Here is a 14,937-nt window from a genome sequence, read left to right on the forward strand (position 1 = left end):
GAGGACTATCATGTCTCAGACCAGACAGAGCCCAAGTCTCATCCTAAAAAAAGCACCTGATTAGCCCCAGGGCTCGAAGCATAAGTTTTTCCTATATCAGTGTTCTGCCCAAGGATTATGATAAGAATCATAACTTTGTTATGACCATAAGCAATATATTATCACTTTATTTGAAAGTAATGAAATCGTACTTATTAAAATATTCAGTTGAATACATGCTTTTACATGTGACAGAGATCGCTTCCTATTGCAACAGATTACCGTACAGTTTGTCGACGTTAGCAGAAGGAGAGTCCAGTCCTTGAACAAGACAGGAAATGCGTACGCTTGCATTTTAGCAGTCTTTAGCAACAGCTGACATATAACGAAAGATTATGCAATGTCTCTCGCGAGACATTTTAATTGGCGATCATTCCGAACTCTGGATTTCTATTGGGTAAATCAAAAACAGAGATTCAATCGTGAGAGTTCCTTAAATCTGTATTGTTTCAAGTGACAACAGGAAATGCCGATCTGAAATAATGGTTAAGAATCAGAAGCGTGGTGTTTAGTGAAATCAGTACCGTCTTTTTAGGAGATTCGCGGGTAAAATAGCGTCACTCTGTTACTTCATAAAGGACGCGGTTCGAGAACTTATAAATGGACATGAAACGTCCAAATCGCGGTCATTAGTTATTGGTCAAGACAGTGGTCATGCAGTAACGGTCGTAACTTCCCGACGTCCAGAAAGAAGTTCAGAAAATGGCATCATCAGCGAACAGCACCAAGGTTCGCCCACAATCAACTGTAAGTAAAGTCATCAGTTCAATTCTTATACTTTATATTTAACTAGTTCATTTTGATACTTTAAAATTAACAGCAACTTTGATTATTCTTAAATCGTTCAATTTCAATATTCAATATTCTATCTGTAATAAATTGATATCTTATTAATAAACTTAGTATTAATGAATTTCTACACTTGTGATTATTTCGAAAGCCTGAGATCACATTCTAAGTAGGCATCCCTTCTATCCATAAGCAAGTACAGTTTTTAAATCATATCAGAGAGGTAGGAAGTTTGTGTTGTCTTAATAGTAAATTATAACTCGCGATTATCTCAATGATAAGCCATCCGCCCTTGTCGTGGCAAGTGGTACAACAAAATACTGGTGTCATATGTGGTACAACATCAGCATCGGAAATCCGTACTAACCCCAAGTTTTCATCCCAGCCTATTTCTAACCATTACAGACGATACATGAAATGAAGGAAGGTGGAATGATAGAGGAAAATCTTCTGCAACGTCTAACATAAATTCATAACCTAGCCGAGAATAGAACCCGAGCCTTCTGGGTGAAAGACTGCGCACTAGCGCTTCAGCTACAGACGTGGTCAAACTGTCCATACTTTGGTATTACTTTTAGTATAATTTACGACGAAAGTAAATACAAGTTTTAAAATTTACAAATGTAATTTAGATCCCAAATAATTTTTCATGTAGGTCAATCACTCCCAGAATAAAATAACGAATGTGCTTTTAATTACGGTACACACATACGAGCTATTCCATCTCAAATCGACCGAAATATAGAGAAAATTGACCTTACAATTTCTAAATACAATAAAACTTTTTTTGTACGTAGAGAACTGTGATACAATGCTTTGTGCAAAGTTTGAGGCATCAGAACTTCATATTGTTTAAATTAAAAATATTTAAATTTATCGTATTTTCATATTGACATATAAACAGATTTTCTTACTTTTTATGGAAATGGAGAAATTTAGATTTTTCCTCATTAAGACGCCCTTGCCATGGAAAACATATTTTTAAAATATATAGTTAGATTCCGCATTGAAAGTACAAATAAACAAATATTTTTTACTGATGGCACGTTGATAAGAAAGTATTGAAAATATCAAATAAAGAAAATAAATAGTACGCGTGTGAACTAACCAGCTGACTGTGAGGCGGGAGCTAGCCGAGGTAAGCAAGGCCAGGAGACATAAACACGTGATGTGTCGTATAGCAGTCATGGCTGTGCTAGCTTTATCACAGGTTTTCATAAACACAGGAGTAAAATGACGCCCAACGCTCGCTTATCTTCAGCTCTCGGCCAGTGCGTGCGGTACTGCGCCGTTCAAGTCTAGGCGTGTGAAAATAATTTATTTAATACCCTCGAAACTTACTGCCGTACCACTAACCAAACAATGCCGAATCCCTCTTAATAATGCAAGATTTTTTCTCAATATTTTTTTTTTAATATTTTTACAAATTGGCAAAAAGCCTAAAAGTAAGTAAAATCAGATTATCTGTCTCTCTGTACACAATAAAAATAAGGATTGCTTCTTAACATAACCTACCAAATGTCAGCTTCAAAATGAGCTCCGGTTCAATGTTCTGCAGTAAATGGTTCCAGAGTTCTGAGCGCTGAAAGAGGCTTGTTTTTATAAAATACGGTAAATTTGTCGCTCAATAATACGAATACCGTTTGACTAGTATAAATAGGGAAAAAATTAGAGTATAAAAAATGCGAGGTTTTTTACTGATCGATATCATATGGAATAGCCATACGCACAACAACGCTCGCAAGCCTGGGGACAGAAAAACAGAGAGAGAAGCTAAGTTGTAGACGTCAAGCTTTTGGGCCAATGATCTTATTCTATGAAAAACTTGTTCAATCACTTGGGCTAATCAAAATGTATCCTTGAGTGTAGATGGTGTGTTTACCTGAATTTGTGTATGGTACAGCAGACGAGGTACACTGGCTTCCAAAGGAATCAGCATTCGAAATGCAGCTAATATTATAAATTATAAATATATCTATACTAATAATAAATCTGTAGCCGAAATTTTTCTGGTAATTTTCGATTTTCCAAAAATAATTGGTCCTAACATGTATAATTAACTACCCTGAAACTGAAAATCGCTTTTTTGAAATTTTTGTTTGTCTGTCTGTCTGTCTGTCTGTCTGTATGTCTATGTTTGTTACCTTTTCACACAATAATGGCTGAACCGATTTATATGAAAATTGGAATATAAATTAGATTTTAGGCTAAATGGCATTCAAAATACTTTATTTAAAAGGGGGGTTATAAGGGGGCCTGAATTAAATAAGTCGAAATATCTCGCTTATTATTGATTTTTGTGAAAAATGTTACATAACAAAAGTTTCTTTAAAATGATTTGAACGATAGCCTAAAGAGAATGTTTCTGTGTTTGTATGAAGTAATATCGGAAGCTGAATTAACCGATTTGTATAATTAATTATTATTTCACCATTGGAAAGTGTAGTTTCTCTAGATGGACATAATGCTACTATAATGTTATTACAGTGACTTCTGATATAATATAATATAATATAATATAATATAATATAATATAATATAACATAATATGTAATATTATATAATATAATTTAGGTTATTTGAAGGGATCAGAAACATAGTGGGCCAAGAGCCATTTACTGAAGACGTAGAAAACAACGGTTAAAATTAAGTTATTACCACAATTCAATGGAAACCTATAACAAGTAAAATAAAATATACACATTAAATCTAAATTATGTCAATCTTAATTAAACGGTTGCATGTAATAAAAATTAAGAAACATGTTAAAGGAATTGTCATTGCACCAAATGAGTGTCTCTGGACCAAAATGATCGCATTTTAATTATTTGGATGGAATTTAAATTAAGTAACATATTAAACGATTTATCCTTCTATCAAACACGAATGTTCCCTGGATCAAATGTCCTATTTTAAATATGTAATTACTTTATATTTATTTCTAACGGGTGCAGCGGAGCGCACGGGTACGGCTAGTAAATAAATAAAGTTATAAACTAATGAATATTTTAGAATGCGATTCAATTTTCATTTGTTTGTGAAATCGATATAGGCCTAGCTGCGCAAATAAATTAGTGAATATTTTAAAACGCGATCCAACTTTCATCTGTTTGTGGAGTCGACAGACTGCGCAAATGAATTAGTGAACATTTTAGAATGCGATACAATTTTCATTTGTTTCTGAAATCGATAGTGCTGTGCAAGTAATTTAGTGAACGTTTTCGAATGCTTACCAACTGTAGTTGAAAAAAAGGTAGTCTTAGGCGTTGACTTGGTTACTTGGTGAAGAATTAATGTTGAAATAAGCTCTGTGCCTGAGATGGTGCGAGAGGAAAAGTGTATGGTTAATGACAATTTTAAATATAGTTAGTATTTTTTATTAAATGGGGACAGATGATTTCAGTGTACTAATAGTAAAAGTGTTGTACTGAATGGAGAAATTAGTAAGTTTTAATCACAGTGTACATCAGGGTTGCTAGATAAAGGAATCGAAACTGTCGTACTAACTTATGAAAATTGTCGTACTTCAACATAAAATTGTCGTACATTTCGCAACTTCCTAATATATTTCTAGTCCACAGCTGTGTAGTAATGGTTAGCACGTCTGACTGTGAAACGAGCGGGCAGGAGTTCAAATCTTGGATGAGACGAGTTATCTGGTTGAGATAGTTTACGGCTTTCCCTGAATCCATTAAGAGCAAATGATGGGTAACTTTCGGAGCTGAAATCATTTCGCTGGCATATCACCTTCATGTCATTACGCAGTTGATAAAGAATCGCAAAATAAATATACATACATACACACACACACACACACACACACACGCACGCACATACATACATACATTTTCGACATTAATTGATACAAAACTAAGTGCATATGATCAAGATTCAGTGTATTGATGTACAGTAAATTCTCTGTGATCCGTTGCTATGTCGTCCGTCCGCTTCGTCGTCCTGCATTCACGTGATTTCATAGGCCACGCCTTACTGCAAGACGGTACGGAAATTAGTTAACTATCCCTCCATCGTCTGCATAATTGATATGAGTAAATGTGATAAGAAAATATTTGTGAACATTTTAATAATAGAGTAATTAAATCACCGAGTACAATAGTTACAATCAGTATATTTTTACATTTATTCCAATTAACATCAAGGGAAGCTTATTTGCCCCTGATGCATTGTAGCAAGCTAATACAGTCACACGTTCTTTTTGGATTTTGAAACCAGGCGCAGTTTTGTATGATGTACATTCTAAAGTTCTTTTCGGTAAACATTTGATATTTTAATCGGTTTCGTCACAATTGTATATGTGCTGGAGAGATAATTCTAGTTTACTCACCAAATCTCGGAATGCAGTTTTATATTCTTCACCTGCAACGGTATCAGCTGACATTCTCTCTCCACAAATTGCAAGTGGACGAACACCATACTTTTCCCTCCACATTGACAACCACCCATCACTAGCAGAGAAACAATCGCCTCCGTGTTTAAGCATATCAAGCGCTTTCTCTTTCAGAATCGGACCAGATATTGGAGTACCTTTCCTTCTTTGTTCTTGAAGCCATAGAAACAGTTCCTCATCGTATTTGACAACACTAGGCTGCTTCAATGTACGGCGCTTGTCATTAGAGCTCGTGGATGCACAATATTCTTCCAGTGCAGCCCGATTACGCATCCAGTCATAAATTGCACTTCTTGGGATACTAGAAATAGTTTCCCCTTCATCCAGCCGCTTCAAAATATCCAGTTTGCCTTTTAAAAAATAACTAAACTTCGAGCGTTTATCAGTAAATGTCTTACAAAGCATGGTGAACTTCTTCCACACACAACCGGTGATTTACTGAAAGCACGACTGGGTTGCAAATAGAGAGAGGAAAAAAATACATGGCGGGGAGGAAGAAGGCACGTACTGTACTGTGAGTAGCCAATAATAATTACCTACCCTACTGTCCGGATGAGAGAGAAGTTACTGTACGTAATTTATTACGGAATCCGAAATGGTATTTTATTTTTGTTTCAGAATACCGCGTAAGTACTTGCATACAGCTACTTATAACTTAAAAAAATTAAAAGCATACGTGTTTTCAATTGATGGTACTAGGGAAAATAAATAAATACTTAAAGAAATGTTATTTCTACCAAAAATAAATAAAATAACGACGTACTTTCGCAATACCTTATTCCAATCAATTAACCATTATGTGGCTAGTAAATTGACAATGTTTTGTCTGACGTGAAAGGTATAGAATATCATATAGGTCTACATTTTAATTCCATGTGATCTGTCGTGCTTTTCAATAAATATTTCCGATACCCAGGAAGCCAGTTTTAGTTTGAACCTCGCCAGTCATCATAACAATACTGTTGTTCTAAATTATTTGTTACTAGCCATACCCGTGCGCTCCGCTGCACCCGTTAGAAATAAATATAAAGTAATTACATAATTAAAATAGGACATTTGATCCCGGAAACATTCGTGTTTGATAGAAGGATAAATCGTTTAATATTTACTTAATTTAAATTGTATTTAAAATATTAAAATGCGATCATTTTGATCCTGAGACCACTCATTTGGTGCAATGACAATTCATTTAACATGTTTCTTAATTGTTATTATCAATTATTTTTGGAAAAGCGAAAATTAACAGAAAAATTTTGGCTACAGATTTATTATTATGTTTATATTATATTATGAAAAAATGTGTTGATAACGGATGTACTCGAATTAGAAAGTTTTTAATTTGTTGTGGGAGCTCTTGAATCTCAGGAGGAACAGCTTTTACAACAGCGCAACATAATCTGCTTGGCTCATTACCCAATTTTTTTGCATTGCATTTATTGCATATATATTTTATGTATTTTAACACGATTCAATTGAGCATAGTTAAAATTTGAATTATACAATAATGGACTACTAAGCTAACGTACTATTAATGCATACGAAATCAATACACTCTCGTTGTTCGTTAATTCTCTGAGATAAAAATGAATATATTCATAAACATTATTTTAAGAAATACAGGCAATGAATATACAGAATAACCTATCAAGTTTTCTGTGCATAAGCAGCTATTTTAATCTTACCTGTCCTCAATTCACTCACATGTTACTGTAATAACATTATAGCATTATGTCCATCCAGAGAAACTACACTTTCCAATGATGAAATAATAATTAATTATACAAATCGGTTAATTTATCTTCCGATATTACTTCATACAAACACAGAAACATTGTATGTAGGCTATGTTTCATAGTTTTCGATTGTTGTGTCCAAGGCCCCTTATAGGCGAAGTCATTTGTTTTTAATTTCAATACACCGCCTTAGATGGCAGTTATTTTAACTTTAAAACTCATTTATCTCATTAAATATCAGGCCTATCAAACTTTTTCAAGGAATAACACTTATCAGAAATCATTTTTAAAGAAACTTTTGCTATGTAACATTTTTCACAAAAATCAATAATAAGCGAGATATTTCGATTTATTTAATTCAGATCCCTTATAACCCCCCTTTTAAATAATGTATTTTGAATTCCATATAGCCTAAAATCTAAGTTACAACGAACTTAATTTATATTCCAATTTTCATATAAATCGGTTCAGCCATTATCGCGTGAAAAGGTAACAAACATACAGACAGACATACAAACAAAAATGTCAAAAAAGCGATTTTCGGTTTCAGGGTGGTTAATTATATATGTTAGGGCAAATTATTTTTGGAAAATCGAAAATTACCAGAAAAATTTCGGCTACAGATTTATTATTAGTATAGATACATTTTTAAAAATATAATTTTAAATAGGCCAAGGCCAAGTATTAAGATCTATGAAAAAATGAAGAAACATACCTTCAACATAATACGTAACAAAACACATCATTATCTATTAAGTATGTGCCAATTAGCGTAAACTTAGTGAACTTTAAATCCTGTAAATACGAAGTGAAAAGAAAAATGTTTATAACTAATTTATTACAAAAGGAATAATATTAATAAACAAACCTTGAAAACCAGCAAAGTGAGTGTATGCACCTACAGATTATAGATAGTTCTGACATATAGCAGGCATTCTGAATCTTCAAAACTGCAACTTATTTTATAGGATCACAAAACAGCTGTTTACAATGAACTTGAAAATCAACGGCGTAACTTTATTGATACAGCAGGCGAGACCCAACAATTCGGCTAGAATTCTGATACACCACAAACCACAAGTAAGACTATAAAATAGTAATTTGCGTTACAAGAGCGGTATGTTGACGTTTTCATGGTCGAGGAAAAGATTGAAAAAGCGAAACGTAGTTGAGCTTTTTTAATTTCCGAGAACATGAAAACAAACATACCGCTCTATATCGTACATTATTTTGTGCGAAGATCGTTTATTACATACCTGAAAGACGAATTTCTAATTAGTTGCAATGAAATCTCCATGTTGGTTTCTGTTTAATGACGGAAACTTCGGAACACTAAAATATCTTTCTTCGATATTGTTGCTATAAAATGTTTTCTGTGTTTACTACTGTATACTCCAGCAGGCCGTGATATACGTCTGTCTTTTTTTTTTCCCCCAGTCTATAAATGCGAACTTAAAACAAACGGTAAGGTTATGTAATGATTTATTTTTCATTTTAATATTTTAACAACATTATTTATGTAACATATTGCAGTAATAACATCGGTATCTGGAATCTTGTTGATTTTTTCACGGCTTCCTTAATGTTACTTGTATCAGGAATGCAATAAGTTTCGTGGAGTAGTAGACTTTACTTAATTTTTGTAAATATTTAAAAACAATAATTAACATTGCAATTTAGGTGAAATTGCAGTGGTAAGTTTCCAATTTATAATTACTACTATGTTAAACGTCTCTAAAAATAATGTATTAAAAGCCTAAAGCAGTAAATTGAATGTCGCGCTTAAGCGGTAAGAAGAGGGAAATTGTTATGTGTGTTACGTTGGGAATACTGTACGTGGTATTTCACACTTGCCGCGTATTGGTTCTGTGTGGAAAACAAGCAAATACGCACGATCTCGCACAAAAGTTATTGCATTCCTGATGCAAGTAACATTAAGGAAGCCGTGAAAAAATCAACAAGATTCCAGATGCCGATGTTATTACTGCAATATGTTATATAAATAATATTGTTAAAATATTAAAATGAAAAATAAATCATTACATAACCTTACCGTTTGTTTTAAGTTCGCATTTATAGACTGGGGGGAAAAAAAAGACAGACGTAAATCACGGCCTGCTGGAGTATAGTAAACACAGAAAACATTTTATAGCAACAATTTTGCAAATAGATATTTTGGTATTCCAAAGTTGCCGTCATTAAACAGAAACCAAGATGGAGATTTCATTGCAACTAATTAGAAATTCCTCTTTCAGGTATGTAATAAACGATATTCTCACAAAATAATGTACGATACACGAGCGGTATGTTTGTTTTCATGTTCTCGGAAATTAAAAAAGCTCAACTACGTTTCGCTTTTTCAATCTTTTCCTCGAACATGAAAACGTCAACATACCGCTCTTGTAACGCATATTACTATTGTCATCACCAACAGTAAAAATTTCCAAGGACTGCAACCATTTTATTTTCATTTATTGTCTTGTTGTTATCGCCAACACGCACTTAGTTTATAATACATCAACAATTAACGTTTGGTACGACCGCGAACTTAATTCCATCGACACACACTTGTATTGTAACATTAATTTACATTGAAAATCGGCATTAGCACAAACACGTGTTGTGTGTGGTAGGCCTCCGGTTGACAGTTAATTGCAGTGTTGCCACGTAGGGCTCCGCTTGTAACTGAAGAAGGCTGTGGCAGCGGGCATTGAACTCCTCCGAAGTGAAATTTAAACAATAGTCTACGTATTGTAAAATTAAGCGTCTGCTTCGGCTCGGGTTTTTCTCGATCAAATTTAAAATCTCCTCTTTCATGTCAACAATTTCGTCAGCCGTTATCGACCCCGATTGCGAAATGTTGGAATTAAGGGAAAGGACCTACAGGAATGACCAAATAGGCCCTAAGTTTCAAAATTAATATTTCTTTAATTTCTAGCCTAAAAATACTTAATGGTATGGACTTCATAGTATTTGAGCAAAATTTCAAAGTCGTTAGTAAGAAAATAATTGCTTTTACGCAATTTTTAAATAGCCACTGCGCCCAGTCTCTTTATTCTGTGTTCAAACTTCTCTGTTAATATTCGGAGTTTGTTCATTTTACGTTTTTCAACATTTAATATGTAATATCTCAGACAATCATAGAGATAATTTAATAAAATTTTCACGGCATATTCTCACATTAGACATGAATAATTCTGTAAGAGGAAATGGTCAACTTGCAAATTAAAGAATAAGACAAAAGTAGACGTGCAATTTTTCTTTCTGTTCATAAAAATACAAAATATAAATAAAATTATGAAACTTAAAATTTCTAAAAATCATCACACACAATTGATTTACAGTCTTTTAGCTTTCATTTAAGACAATAGTTGTGATTCTGTGATACTCTTCAGAGAAAATATATAATTTTCTTTATAATACTGCATTGTTTGCATTTTTATGTCTGTGACTGTACCATAAGGACAAAAATGAAAATACAAGTATATTTAAAAGGCTTCGTACATTGATATGAAACTATGTTAGGGAAACAGAGGCGCTACTTAAAATGATATGAGACAAGAGATTTCCTGTAAATCCTTCCCCTTAAGCTGCCTGTATCACGGACCAGCAAGTGCTATCACCATCTGAAAGGGATTGAATTTTAGAATATGTGATTAAAATGGTAAATTCCTTCAAAGAATGAGCATTGCAGACTCGTATTCTCAGCAAGGTTTGTGAAGACATGGGTTCGTCGTATGAAATCTTTTTTATCACACGGAAGTAAGATGGCTTTCGTGAGGAAACTTGTTGAAAAGAGTTTGCCAGTTAAGAACAAAACTTTTAATGTACTGGTACACCCCAAGACAAAAAAAATGGAAAGACTCTTGATGTCAGATTTCATCTAAGTAACACTCGGCCGAGCGCCCAGTTCACAGTTGGCTGAAGTCTACTCTTTGACATGTAGTTGACCTGAATTGCGATATAAGGAATGAACTCAGTGATATGCCTACATGGTGCGTTAGCTCAGTGGTAAATTACGTAGTGAAGAGTACGCAGGTTTGAATCCTCTTGATGTGATTTTTCATAACATTTCATTATTATTTATAAAATGACTTTAAATCAATACTTAGTTTCCACCTTAATTGCTTCATAGTATCAACTTCCCTTCCTAATACCAATAATGGGGCTACTTTGATCATTTTAACAGTATAAGTTGCCACAACTTTTTAAACAATTTATTTTTTAATATTGAAAAAATTGTCATAATATTGTACCGATTATAGATACTCATTAATAATTATAAGAGCATTTTATTTTAGGAGAGAGTTGGGTAGTATCGGACATCGGGTAATATCGGACAGTGAGTTTCTTTCATCTACAACCAGATGGTAGTATCTGAGTGAGATGGTTAAGTTTCTGTGATGTGGCATGCGTGCGTCCGTTATATTTGTAATATTCGTAAGTATGATCATGTTTCCCCGTCTTTCCAAACTCTGTCTTGGCTAAGGCTAAGCGATCGACGAGCCCTGCATTCTCTTGTTCTCTTATTTCAAATTCTGCGCACCGCTACCCCAATCTATTTGGCTTCTCGTTTTCAAAATTTATCCGCATATCATCAGCTAAGTACAAGATCTCATCATAACAATTTACTCATTATACCCTACCACAAGACATCTTTATATTCTTCATCCTATACAGTTTCAGTTGCTAGAAATTGGAACTCGCTTCCGAGTGATATAAGGGGTTGTTGGACAATAGCTTCATTTAGGACAAAATTACATAAATTCTTACTTAACAGATGAATTGCTGATTAATATGTGTTACTTATAATGAAACTAACATCTGTCCATTCTTATTATTATTATCTTTAATTTCTCTAAATAGATTTACAAAACCTCTAATGGCAATTACATTAATATTCTCATTATAGAAATAGAAATATATATATTCTCCCTGTAACATAGTCCTAGTAAGCTTATATTAAATTAATTTTTATCATTTTACTAGCTATCTCAAATATTAAATTAATTATAATTCATTGAATTAAATTAGCTCATAAATTAAGTTACTACTTTACCTTATAGATTTATCTAAATTTAAATAAATGTGTAGTGAAGATTATTGCTGGAGAACCTTTTAAGTGTAGTGAAAATATTTGTAATTTAAATTTATGTATTGTATTGATTAAGGCTGGTTGAGTGGAAGAGAAGGCCTTATGGCCTTAACTCTGTCAGCGAAAATAAAACATTATTATTATTATTATTATTATTATTATTATTATTATTATTATTATTATTATTATTATCATCTCATTGCCATTTTCTATCATTCATTCTCATCATCATTTGTTGTTTTGTTTCGTTTTGTACCTGTGCTAAACTGTAATTGGCCTTGTGCTGTTGTTTCGCACATTAATATTCTAAATAAATAAATAAATTATTATTATTACAGTTACGTGACCACGTCATTCAGGTGCTACCACCTGTGGTAGATGAAAGAAACGCACTGTCCGATATTACCCGATGTCCGATACTACCCAACCCCCCCCCCCAACTGATAATTTCGTAGAAAAACAAATAAAATCATAATGATCAAAGCCATACCCTGAGTGGGGCGACTATGATACCCATGGTTTTTGTACGCTATTATCAAAGTCACCCATCAGAGAACTACTTCAGTGGAAAGAGAAATATTCCCCTTATTTTTTATTTTATTGGGGGCTTAAACTTTATTATAAGGTGGGATGACGGATGACTTTGATCATACAAAATAAAGACCAAACTTAATTAATATTACAGCTCAATGCACAAATGATTACAGTAAGTGAATTAATAATCGTAATATAGATTATGTTTTAATTTAAATAATATTCCTCAACTTCGCGATGTTGCCAAAGGCAAAGAATGTTCAACAGTAACATTTAAGATGTGTCATTCAAGAACTTTGTTTACAATAAACTGAAATTTACAGAAGATAATATTTTACAATAATGAAAATTTGCTGTAAAATAAAAAACAGATAAAAAATAAAATACAATAAGAACATTCAACTGTACCTATCTGAACCAAATGCACATAAAAATGCAGAAAATAATAACATATAAATACCGGTACTATAAATAAATAGTTTACAATATTTATGCCTGCTAGACCTGGAATTCTAATATGTACAGTATTGAACATCTGTTCAAATTAACATACCTCATATATATCAATGTTTTGGTTGAATCTAAAAATGATATTTTCATTTAGAGTGCTCACAATGGGGTCAGAGAGAACTACTAAAATGTCCTCTCTGTCCACTACTGGCACATCATTCTCAACAGCTTGAAAAACATATATTTTTGCATGTGACTTGAAACCCACTATCCTCACATCACCATCAATACTTCAAGAACACTGCACACGTACCTGTAGATCTTATTCTTTTTGGAGCCAGTACAAAATTTTACGAGAACAAATTTCCCAAATTTAAGTGCCGGTACCGGTATCTGATTGTCTTCGCGGGGTGTAGGCCTACATACAGTTTCTTTTTCAAAGCTGTTTTTTTCTGAACTTGTCTCTATATCTTGTTATTCACTTGATGAATCTGGGATATCTATCTCACTGTCACTTGAAGATTCAGCAGGTACAGTGATGCTTCGTCCTGGTTATATGTCAAGACGACTACGCTTTGTCCTTGTTGATGGGGTAAGAATTTCCCTTTGAGTTTTAAGAAATTCTGTCAAAGAATCTTTATATTTTGTGTTAACCCGTTTTCACCTAGCGTTACAATATGGTAACGAAGTGCAGAAAGATCTGTTTTTTGCGTTAACGTGTTAAGGATATGTTCGTGGACAAGTTTCTACACAAAACTGGTGCTTCTCTCGCTCAGTAAAATTGTAATGAATTCTCAAGAAGTACTATCATAATATTATTAGTATAACAATATTACCAACCTCTACTCTACGTAGATAATACATGAATTCAATGTAATTTATGAAGAACTCATTGTATTGTGTGGTCTTGGGTAATCTACGTAAACCTTTTTGACTTACTGCGTGCAGGCAGATGATTAGATGATAACATAAATTTGCTACATCTTGTAATAATCAGAGAATAACATAGGAGTGCAATCGAAAGGCATGAGCGAATTGTACCTATCATACCATTGAATAAATACAGAGTGAGTCAGCCAAGGCTAGACCGGCGTCAGCGGAAAGTCGTATGCGTAGTAACAGCTGCGCCATTGCAGTGATCAGACCTCTTGCTTGCGTACGTTTCGTATTTAGTTACGTAAACATGTTCACACAGTGAGGGTGCAGCTGTACTTATGCCGTACATTTAGAGTGAAGTAGTGTGTCCATAATGAAATATAGCCTTGAACAACGAGTGAAGTTTGTGAAATACGAATCTTGGATAACAGTTGTAACAAACTTCCGTCAGTCATTCCCCGATTCGCTAGAGTCTTCTAAAGCAATGATTTACAATTTGGTAAAGAAATTTCATACAAATAGGTCAATTTTGGATAAGAAACGAACATGGTGTGAAGCATGTTCTAACTGAGGAGATGTCATATGAAATTGGCCACAGACTAGAGAGAAGTCCTACGACATTATCCCGCCATATAGCTCATCAGGTAGGGGTGTTACAGTCTTCAGTGATAAGAGGTACGAAACAATTATTAAAACCTTACACAATTCGTGTAGTTCAGAGTTTAACGGATCCCGATTATCAGAGCAGACTTAGGTTTTGCATATGATTTCAACAGTCAGTGTATGATGGACTACTTGACCCCACCTTAATTTTTGACGGTGACGAAGCATGGTTCCACCTTTGTGGTTACGTGAACACTCAAAACAATCGTTACTGCCACAGTAAAAATCCACAACGTTTTAACTAACAACCGCTACACGACATAAATTCGAGCAATTTCGGAGAACGAACTACGGCGAGTTGCTGGACATGTAGCTTGCCAGATATCACAAGGACGTCATTTCGAACATGA

The 14,937-nt window shown here is 33.7% G+C and overlaps 1 protein-coding gene across 4 annotated transcripts in view; it reads right to left on the reverse strand.

The window, feature by feature from the left end:
- The window catches only part of wry (weary), a 1,511,805-nt gene that overhangs the window by 369,795 nt on the left and 1,127,073 nt on the right, over window positions 1-14,937 (reverse strand). The gene's annotated exons all lie outside the window — the stretch shown is intronic.

Source organism: Periplaneta americana, chromosome 15 (genome assembly GCF_040183065.1).
Source record: "Periplaneta americana isolate PAMFEO1 chromosome 15, P.americana_PAMFEO1_priV1, whole genome shotgun sequence".
In the NCBI taxonomy this organism is placed as follows: Eukaryota; Metazoa; Arthropoda; class Insecta; order Blattodea; family Blattidae; genus Periplaneta; species Periplaneta americana.